Below are 11,750 nucleotides of genomic sequence, written 5' to 3'. Positions count from 1 at the left end.
TAGCGTGAGAGGCCACATACAGCAATCCCACGAGTTTCCGTGGATGTCCTGGATGGTGAGGCCAGGCATCAACAGCCAAAACATCCCCAAGTGTCCTTCACGTTGCAAGAAGATGAATCACTACCTGTTGTTTTTGGAGGCCTCTCTTGATCCCTGTGGTGGGTGCTGCTGTCCTTCCTGCCACCAGAATTCCTGTCGGAGCTTGTCCCGGGGGAGTACCACGCATCCCATCTGTGTTTTGGAGAGATAGAGCATGACACAGTTTTTCCAGGGCTATGCTGCCATTTTTCATGAAAAATTCCAGACGCTCCCTCATTAGACACAACTTCCTTTCATCCCCAGACTCCCTCCAAGCGAGGCGCACCACACTCAGTCACTTTGGAGCCTCATGGGACATGAATTCCTTGAAAAGACTTTCCTCCCACTCTAGTTGGTCCTTAAACACTCATTTCTGCATTGATGCCAAGCCAGAAGAAAAACAAGGGGCCATTGCTGTCATCTGATTTGAAAATACTTGGACTTGGGGTCAGAGTTTCAGTCTGTGCCTACACTGAGCTGCTGCCATGATGGACCAGGAGGAGGGGCCTTTACAGTGTTAGGGGCAAAGACTTCAGAACCCTACCGCCTGGGTTCACAGCTTGTCTCTGCCATTAGTTATGTAACCTTGAGCCAGCTACTTGACTGCACTGAACATCAGTTTGTACATCTGTGAAATGGAGAGAACATGTCATCCAATCTCCCCACCAATGGTGCCTGGTGAATCCATGCAAAATATTCAGTGCAGTGCCAGATACTACTAATGAGTAGAGGATACTGGATTTATCTGGTATGAAAGTGACTTTAGTAACACAATACGTTTATAAGTCACTTCCAGAGCTCTCTGCCATGGTAAGCCTTGATCCCTGGAGCATCAGGCACCAGGACCCTTGGGTTTATTCTCTGCCCCTCAACCCTGTGCCATTCCTGTGTATTCACTCAGTTCCTCCATCACCCAGGCCTGCCCTTGTCCAAAGGCTCAGTGGCTTCCTTGCTGTCTATCTCATTCAGGACCTGATGATAAAACTAGACAAATGTGCAAACTATTCCAAGATGTGAATTTGTTCAGTACCTTCAGGGCATGTGCCAGTGAATGGGAGGGGCTTCAGGGCACTTGGAACATGTCATAAAGTGACAAGATGAGGCCAGAGGGACTCGCTCTCGGGGCAGGCTTTCTAGTCCCAGTGTCCCCCTGCCATCTCACACTCTCTTGGTGGCTGAAGTAGGTAAATAATAATCCGGCAGTGACCCAAGTGGGCTTCCTAAGTGCTAGGATTAGAGGAGAAACCACAAGCCAAAAAAAAGTAAATAGAAGTCACAGCCTAGGTTGAAGAAGTGAAGTTATTCAGTCGTATCTGACTCTTTGCGACCCCATGGACTGTAGTCTGCCAGGCTCCACTGTCTATGGGATTTTCCAAGCAAGAATACTGGAGTGGGTTGCTATTTCCTTCTCCAGGGGATCTTCCTAACCCAGGTATCGAACCCGGGTCTCCCGCATTGCAGGCAAATTCTTTACCGTCTGAGCCACCAGGGAAGCCCCTAGGTTGACGTGGAGTGAAACAGGGGAAAATAGAAAATAGAATAGTTAGTACTTTAATCTTTTGTTGCACTATGTTTATAAATTTCATGTACGCATTTATTCCTGAATATTCTACAACTCATTCTTTTAATTCAGCAAATAGTTGTGAGCTACCTGCTCTGTACTAGGCACTGTCTAGGTGCAGAGCTGATTAACCCTCACAGAACCTACTGTCCAGTGGGGTGAACAAAGGAAAGACAAACCAAAAAACAAAACAAAACAAAACAAAAAACAAGGAAAGAAAATCACTGCAAGTCGTAATAAAATCTGAAGGAAATAAATGAGAACCCAGACAGGACACCTGCCTGCAGAATGGCATGAACTCCGTGAGTGTCTGACTTACTCAACAATCACCAGGTGTGTGGCAAGGGATGCCTGAAGGGGCTGTGGAGATGGTCGTGGTCATGCTTCTTGTGTTCCTTCCCGGCACCGGGGACAGTTACCTAGAAATGCTTCAGAGAGGATCTGACCAGAGAATTGTCATTGGTGAGTTATTTGGGCAGACATCCATCTTATTTTAAAATCTCTCCTTTGCATTGAATCACTGGCCATTTCTCCTTCCAAGAAGTACCAAAAGCCTCCCCTTCCATCCCTTTGAGGATGTCAAAAATGTCCTAGCCCACATTTTTTTTCTTTTCCATTACAGTTTATTACAGGTATATTATTATTATTATATTATATATTATCTATTATATTATTACAGGTATATTATTGAATATAGTTCCTTGTGCTGTTCAGTAGAACCCTGTTGTTTATCCATTCTATACGTGTTAGTTTTCATCTGCTAACCCCAGACTCCCAATCCATCCCCCTTGGCAACCATGAGTCTGTTCTCTTATGTTTGTGAGTCTGCTTCTGCTTCACAGATAAGTTCATTTGCATTGTATTTGAGTTTGCACATAGAAGTGATATCATATGATGTTTGTCTTTCTCTGACTTACTTCACTTAGTACGATCATCTCTAGGTCCATCCATGGCACCGCAAATGCCAGCCTAATCTTCAATGTCATCTCTTGGCTCCTTTTGCCTTCAGTTCACTTAGGACAATGGGTGCAAATGCACCCTCTTACAGATTGGGCAGGGCAGAGCCTCCCCACAAACAAATGCAGAGGGCTCCCCTCTCCTGGAGTTCAATCAAGGCAGTCAGGCAGTGAACACCTTCTGTGGACCTACCACGGTTGACACTGTCCAAAACTTATCTTCCAGTCCCCATGGGTTCTACTTTATGATGAAGAGAGGGCAGGGGGAGCCTTCCTGGGGTTGTCAGGCTGGACCCCAATATAAACGGACTCCTCATGTGCTGTGGGATCCCTCTGGTCGAGCCCCCCGGAATCTGTCTCCTCCCCCACACTCCACAAAGGTCCTCCTGCCATATACACAACTTGGAAATCTCCCTTCTTTCCTGGGAATCTCTTCCCTCTTACCTCACCCTGTCTAAGTATGTCCCGCCCACAACCTGTTCCCTTCAATACCTGCTTTGTGGCCCCACGTCCAGCGACTTGTCTGTTCTTTGTCCTTGGGTTCCTTGGAATACCTGTGGGCAGGTTTATGAATCAGCTTCCAAAGGTCAAGCCAGATCTGTGTAGAATTTGGAACAACTGCTATGACAAAACAAAATGTGAATCCAGAAAATGAGAAAACTTATAAACACACCCAACACAGCACCTGTCCCAGACAGACAAGGGACAATAGAAAGTAGTTATCAGTCAAAAATAGATTGTCTGTGTATGTATAACTGAATTTCTTTGCTGAAACTAACACAACATTGTAAGTCAACTATACTTCAATTTGGAAAAACAAAATCATATTCCAGAAAAAAAAAAAAAAAAAGAGGAGATTATTTTAAACTCTGTATTTGCTCTTTTAGGGAGGAAACCAGTGAATATGGTCTGGAAGGGCACAGGGTGAACCCTCTCCCCCAGTTACGCGGTTCCCCCCACTGGCAGCCACCACAACGCAGGGCTTGTGCTTTTCCCACAGGTTCTGTGAAAAGCTTCTTAATAAGTGCGCTTCTCACTGTGAAGAACAAATTACAGAACCTGACTTCACAGTAACACATGGAAGCCATGTCTTTCCTCTCCTCCCTGTTCCAGCCCATCCTTGTCATCACCTGCACATTTCCATGGCGTTATTCCATTCTGAAAAAGGAGGTGAAATCAAAGTGAAAAAAAGGTTTGAGGGAATGTAGACTCCAAACAGTGACCAAGGTGAGATGGCATCGAATTTGCCCCTTCAAAGCTCAGAGCCCAAAGCCAAATTTCTCTATAATGCAATCATTCCTTAATTGGCCACTAATGAAAAAGAATTTTAACATCTGATAGGATAATTACATACTGTAAATCTATTTACAGAAAAACTAAATGCTGCATTGCTAGCACACCAGGAGAGATTTATAGATAATATAAAGGTGGTGATATTATTTGTGAATTGCTTGCCTGCTTGCTTTTTCCTACTTTCTAAATATTCTTTAAGGGACTTCCCTGGTAGTCCAGTGGTTAAAGACATCACGCTGCCAATGCACAGGTTCAAGCCCTGGTTTGGGATACATACTTCGAGGCATGGCCAAAAAAATAACTAAAATAATATTTAAAAAATAAATATTCTTTAAAGAGGTCTTATAATAAAAATATCTATCCTTCATGATTTGGCCACCTGATGCCAAAGGCTGACTCATTGGAAAATACCCTAATGCTGAGAAAGATTGAAGGGAAAAGAGAAGAGGGTAACAGAGGATGAGATGATTAGATAGCATCACCCACTCAATAGACACGAGTTTGAGCAAACTCCGGGAGATAGTGATGGACTGGGACACCTGATGTGCTGCAGTCCATGGGGTTGCAAAGAGTCAGACACGACTGAGTGACTGAACAACAACAACAAATTTGATTTAATTTTATCTGGCATTCCCTCTGCCATGTGTATTTAAATATTAATTACACTCCATTGAAGGAGGAAAGGTAATAAACTCTTTAACACAAACACATTGAACAAATGAAAACCTACACTGCTCTGGTCTGTTTATTTCTTGACAGCACCTACAGCATCACAGAAAGTGATGATTCTTTGCTCAGCTCAAGTGTTGAGGTCACCTAAGGATCTTTAGATAAATACAGAGGTTTAGGTCTCACTCACAGAGATTCTGAGGCTCTATGGTATGGCCTAATTTGAGGTTTTTCCAAGCTTCCCAAGTAATTCTAACGTGAAAACCACTGACTTTAAAAAAAGGAAACAGGAATGAACCCCACTGAGAATTTATTAAAATAAAGCATCTTGGAGAGTATTTCTGTGAAGTACAGCCAATCTTGCTCAAATCAGGAGAAAAATAGTATTCTGGTAGTTGAAGAAAGAAAAATACCCTAGAAATTTAAAAGTCTATTAGAAATAACCATGATCCTCCTTCCTCAGCATTTGCCTGGCATTTTACGTATATCACCTCTAACCTTCTTTAAGTGTTCTAAAAGTTAAACTGTGTGGTACCCATTTTATTTTTTTGGCTCCACCATGCAGCTTGTGGGAACTTAGTTCCCTGACCGGGGAATCCCTGCTCACCTCCTTCCGGGCAGTCAGGCCCATCAATTTTTGCTTTACATACTTTAAATATTTCTGTTGTTCGGATATTTTTACGAAGAGCATGGGTTCTATTTGTGATGTATAATCTACAAAAGTTAATACTGAAGCAACCTTCACCAGCAGTTGGGACTCAAGTCCAGTTGAGGGTTCCCTCAAACTTTGTCCTCTTCACTGTCAGCTAGGAGTCCCAGTCCTGCCTTGGAGGCTTTTGGGGGGGATTCACACAAAATGAATAGTGTGTGTACTATACCTACATTATATTACCTATAATCATCATAAAAATCTATGCATTGCTTTGCCATACAGCAGAAACTAACACAACATTGTAAGTCAGTTAGACTCCAATAAAAAAAAAAATTAATCGACAAAAATCTATGCAGTTCTTTGTACTGAAAATATCTTTAAATTTCTTCCTTGTTTAAAAACCTGGCAGGCCACACACAGTAACTCCCATTTTTTGTGGATGGGGAACCAAGGTCCGACTCATTATTCAACAGATGTCCACACAGCTTCTTCGAAGATTCTGAATTCTGAATCTCCTGTCCTAGCACCAGCCCTCCTCCGACTCACACCCTGGGGAGGTTGGTGATTTCCCATCAAGTAACACCGGACAAAGATTAGATCATTTTAAAAGCTTGTTTTCTCCTTTAACCATGAAGGGGGAGAAAAAAAAAAAAAATCAAAATTCATTAAAACAAAACAGCAACCATCTGTGTCCAGAGATGTCCGTGGAGAAAGTGGAGATAAACAAGCTGCTCTCCTGAGTCTCCTCTCAGCAGTTTGCCTCAGCTCACTCTTTAAAAGCTGCAGGGTGCCAGGCCCTGGGCTTTATCAGACCCTCACAGCTACCCCTGAGGTTCTACCAGGACTCATAGTGGGGGACCAAGAGCCCGTGGTGTGGTTTCCAAATGTCAGGGTGGGCCTGGTCACCAATAGGTCCATGTTCTTGTTTTTAGCATAAGACAGAACAAATAAGCTCTGTAGACTGCTTCATCCTCAATGGTATCGATGAGGGGGAAACAGCAGATCACAGAGACGCACTTTAAACAAACAGGATGTTTGTGAGCCAGACGAAGTTATATGAGCAGGACCAAGGGAGAAGAACCCGCTTTGGAGCACTTGTTGAAACCCTCCATTCAGTTCTCAGATAAGAACTCCAGGATTTAACTGGTGCCTCTGACATGGTGTAAAATACAGAGCACCTACTTCCTGGAGGAAGTTGACTATAAGTTGAAGGGAAAGGAAAGATTGATTTTCTCTCCACAGGAAGCAGGGAGATCCTCGTGGTCTCAGCAGCCCTTTCATTTGGACACGTAGCCATGAGACCAGGGTTCAGGCTGAGTTAATGAGCAGGGGCCACTTGGGAGAAAGTTCCAAGCAGGATGCAGAGGTGGGAGGAGAGGCGGGCTGGAGCGCACGTAGGGGCCGACCCATCCTGCTGGGCCTCTGACAACAAATGGGATGCGGGGCGTGGGCTGGGAAGTGGCACTGGTACAGAAGAGAGAACACACACGTGCTCTCGAGAGATCTCTCTCTCTCTCTCTGTCTCTCTCACACACACACACACACACACACACACACTCAGGGTGGGAACAGAAAACAAAACCCTGGGAAGTGTGATGAAAAAGAGCTAAGTCCCAACAGAAGCCTGATTAGAGAATGCTGAGATGCTGGCAAGCCAGACACATCCTTGGAGATCACTGAGGATGGCCCCGAAGTGAAGGGCCCAGTCAGCCTTCTGGTAAAGAGAGAGAAATAACTGGTGAAGGCAAAAGGTGTATAAAGACAGGAAAATGGCACATTAGAGAAATGGCTCCAGGCCTCAGGGCCATCGCCCTGGATTAGAGAGAATATGAAGCCAGGGTTAGAATGAGAGGGCGGCAGCTCCTATGGACCAGGTAGCACCCCAAAGGCATCCTTCAGCTATACCATCTCAATTTTCTCCATTGACTTGAGGTAGTTTCTAGAAAATTCTACCGTATGGAGAAGGAATTCCAAGGTTGCGAAAAATTAAGTACTATAATAGGATCAGCCTACACAGTCAGGAAAGGAGGCAGAGATGGGACCTCACCTCACTGTGACCCGATGCCAAAGCCCCTTGCTCCATACCCTCCACCATGCTGTCAGTCAAGGCGGGGACAGACCTGGAACACCTTAAAAAAAAAAAGAAACAGCCTGAGAAAGTTGAGAGCAATAGGAAGACTGACCCTCTTGAGGGCCCTGACATCTTAAGATGCGTGTCCTACGTGACACAGTGCCTGAGTAGGATCGTTTAATATTTGGGCATATTGTCTTTCTGGGTGTGGTGTGCTATTGTTACAGGCTGCACACCCAGACAACATTGCTGCTTACCTGGAAACTCCGGGCACCAGCATTTTAACTGCAAGAGTCAGAAGGGGTCCACCCTGTGCAGGTATCTTGCTGTAATAATAGCTGGCAGCAGTCTGTGACCCACGACTTCATGAAGATAACAAAAGTACAGAGAAAGCTTGAAGCCACATTAGGAAATGAGACTGACCCAGGTACTTCCAACTAATTTACAATTTTAGGCAGCAAACTGTATGTGATACAGAATGGAGTTTTGGCATAAACTCCCAAATTCTTCCCCCTAAAGGGTAAGAAAAACCCTTAGCCAGGGGCAGCTCACAGAAAATTCTGGTCCCGCCTGAAGTCCTCTGCATCTTGGGTTTTTAAATTCTGGTGATTCTCCTAAGCATATTCCACATTGGCCTTAGGTCTCTGCATGGGATTTGCTCAAATTTCAATTATACAGTAAACATTCAGTCATAATATTCCTAAGGAGGTATGTTCTCTGCTGTGGGTGCACCCAAATAACTGCTACTCTTTTACTGCTGCTTTGCAGACGGGTTCTCTACCAGAAAATCTGCAAACTCATTGTTCTGGCCAGTGGCATAGGAATTCTGCCCAGTTGGTGTCAGGAGAGATTATGTCCAGCTTGTTTCAATGCGAAGGGTGACCTCTTTACTCAGGACCCTCCTCTGATCAAGCACAGGGATGCTGGGATACTTTGTGTGTAGTCCATCACAAATCTCTAGGTTCAGGAGGTTTCCTAATTAACTGTTTCATCCTCAGTGCTGTGGGGGCTGCACTACAATATGCTGCGAAAGGCAAATTGGTCTTAAAAGAAAACCATCCAGGTTTTGATAATAGGGGAACTAACTTAATTTGATTTCAATGTGGCCACTCAGATTTGATCCCTGGGTTGGGAAGATCCCCTGGAGGAGGAAATGGCAACCCACTCCAGTATTCTTGGCTGGAAAATCCCATGGACAGAGGAACCTGACAGGCTACAGTCCATGGGGTCACAAAACAGTAGGACACGACTTAGTGACAAAAAAAAACACAGCTTTTCATGTGCTAGGGTCTATGCCAGGAGCTTCACATGCATGCTTTCATTTAATCCTCAGATTATCTTTTCGAGGTGGGTGCTCTATGCCCATCTAACAGATGAGGAAACTGAGACTAAGAAATTTGCTGGTTTGTATGAGGTCAAGGTCACACAGCCACTGGGAGATTTATCTAGGATCTTTCTGTTTTCTTGTTGGTGGTAAAAAACATAACATAAAACTTACCATCCAAACTCTTTGTAAGGTAGTCTAGTAGCGTTAACTCTATTCACAGATTGTGCAAAAAAATCTCTGTAATTTTTTCATCTCGCAAAACTGAAACTCTAGATCAGTTCTGGTAACCCACTTCAGTATTCTTGCCCCATTTCCCTTCCTTGCAGCCCCTGGAAACCACGAATCTACTTTCTATGAGTTTGACTGACTCTTTTGCAACCCCGTAGCTGTAAAGAGTAGCCCTCTTTCTGTTTTGTGAAGATACCACAAGAAGTTGGCAGTCTAAAACCTGGAAAAGGGTCCTCAACTATGCTGGCACCCTGATCTCAGACTTGAGAAATATACTTGTTTATAAGTCACCCAGTCTATGGTCATTCGCTCAGTCATGTCCAACTTTTTGTGACCCCACAGACTGTAGTCCACCAGGCTCCACTAGTATCCTCTGTTCATGGGATTCTCCAGGTAAGAATACTGGAGTGGGTTGCCATCTTCCCAACTCAGGGATCAAGCCCACACCTCCTATGTTAGCAGCTGAGTTCTTTACCACTGAGCCACCCAGAAAGCCCTCAACTACTCTGGATACCTCTTATGAGTGGAATCACACCCAGCATTTTTCTTTTCGTGACTGGATACTTTCACTGGAATAATGTCCTCAAGATCCATCCATGTTGTAGCATGTGTCAAAATTTCTTTCCTTCTTAAGGCTTCATGATATGCCATTGTGTGTAGAGACCACATTTTCTTTACAGAGCTAGGATTTTAATCTGAGTTTGGGAGACTCCAAATTCCATGCCTCTTTCTTGTGCATAAGCCATGTTCCTTTGTCAGTGCTTTAAAGAGAATTATAACTTTCACATTATACAAATGCGAGAAAAGTGAGCTAGTGGTGTCCTGGCTCTGTTCTCAGCATTGCAAGCTCAGAGACAGTGGCGGAAGGGCTGACAGACCCCTCGGAAGTGACTTACATACTTCTTGGGGAAGCACCCCATCCTTCTCATCACACAGGGCCCAGCCCTCTACTCCTCCCATCACCCCGCACTGCCCACAACTGCCTCCCACCACCCTCCAAACTCAGCACATGCCCTGGCCTCTGGTCTCCTGTAAGTCACGTAGCAAGGTCTCCAGGACATCTTCAACAGAATATAAATAGCCCTGAGACTTCAGAGTCCCCACCCTTCCTCATGCAGCCTGCCCTGTTGCCCAGCTTCTCCATCCTCATCCTTGTGGGCTGTGCCAGTGTCCTCCTGCTTCTGCAAGCCTCTGGCTTTGGTCATTTCTGCCGCCTCTCTGGTATTCATCACTCGCCAAGGACAGCAGCTTTCTCCTCTGCAGCCCAAACCTTTCCCTTCCCCAGAAGCCCATCCAGACCCCTCCTCCAGGCCCTGATGGCTCTGCACCTGCACCCTGGGTCTTTATATCCGCCCCCAGAACACTCCCACCCTCCCCTCCTCTCCCCCACCCCACCTTCAAGACTGGTCTTGAACCACCTATCACTGGTCTTCTCCACTATCATCTAATCAAGTCAAACTCAACATGGGCCTGCTCAGATCTTCCCCTCAGCTGCTCGTCCACCATCTTCACCCGACCCTCCCTGGTCAGCTTTGTTCGGTTCATGAGCATTTTCTGGCTCTGCCCCCACCCCTACCCCAATCCATTCACCTCACCTTCACCTCCAGCCTGTGGGCAGGCACTTAAGCCACCGTGGTCCTGGGCCGCCTCTCTCGTCCAAGCATCAATCCTGCCTTCTTCTCCCTCCCTCTCCTAGGTTGCAATTTGTGACCCAGATTCACTCCACCCCATTATCTTATCATTTCTGACCTTTCTCAGGTTTTGATATAATTAACCTGTGTCTTTATAAATATTTTAATAAACTATATATGGATTTCTCTTTCTTTTTACCTAAGTTCCCTTGAGCATGAACTAGTCCGGCTCTTCAGACTCCCAAGTGGCTCCGTTGCCCTCACAGCATGTATTATACCATAAATAAATTATGCCATAAATAAATCAGGGCCGAGGAGAGGCAAGGTAACATCACACTGCTTTTCCAGCTAGGATGAGTCCAGTGGAGTCAGGGATGGGAAGGACAAGACTCAGAGGCAGTGGAGCCAGGGTCCAGAGGCTGATGAGTGCCTGAGAAGAGGGTGGAATCTTCTAGCAAAACGAGCTCTGATGGTGATCCCTGAGAAGTTTCCGGGGTGTCTCTGTTCAGGTTTGGTGCCGAAGCACGAGGAAGGGCTCCTCAGGCACTCAGCTAGAGCAGGATGCTGAGGGAGACTACCCTCCCAGCTACACCCACCCCCCAGGCTGGATGCACAAAGACCCCAAGGAAAGGGAAGCCATAGGAAGGACACCACAGTCTGGTGGGAGCCTCACTGCTGCCTGGGACCGAGGGCCACACTCTGGACCAGGGGGCGAGTGCCTGCTCATTGGAGGCCAAAGACACCACGGAACAGATGCAATCTGCTCTCACTCCCCACCCTGTCACAGACATAAAATTAGCTGGAGCCAGCCTTCATTATCAGGAGGAAACAGGGTTGAATTGCTGAGCAGGCTCGCTGGCAGGCTGTGGAACCCTCTCTGTACAATGATGTGCCCATAAGCAGCCTGTAGAAACAGGCGGCTTTTCCATTAGGCCCTCTGGGAGGGCAGGGGCTTTGGAGGTGACATAGTGGGGCCTGTCCCTTCAGTGACATTGACCCAGACCCAGGCAGGAGCAGGAATGTGGCCAGCAGGAGGGGGCCCAGCACAGGCACCCACTCCCCTGCACCCTCCCCCGCCAGGCATTCCATCACTGGTCACTGGTGCCCAGCACTGCTCTCCCATGAAAGCAGGAGACACCACACTGAGGGTTAGAAGAACAGGCAAACTGCGTTAATATGACAGCACTGGCTTGAATGACAGGACTTACTAATTCCCCACATCATGCCAACATCAGGATATGCAGAGCTGAAAGAAACTATTTAACACAAAAATCTAGGTGGGGC

This window comes from Bos indicus x Bos taurus, chromosome 12 (assembly GCF_003369695.1).
Source record: "Bos indicus x Bos taurus breed Angus x Brahman F1 hybrid chromosome 12, Bos_hybrid_MaternalHap_v2.0, whole genome shotgun sequence".
NCBI lineage: Eukaryota > Metazoa > Chordata > Mammalia > Artiodactyla > Bovidae > Bos > Bos indicus x Bos taurus.
Note: the sequence above shows the minus strand (reverse complement) of the source record.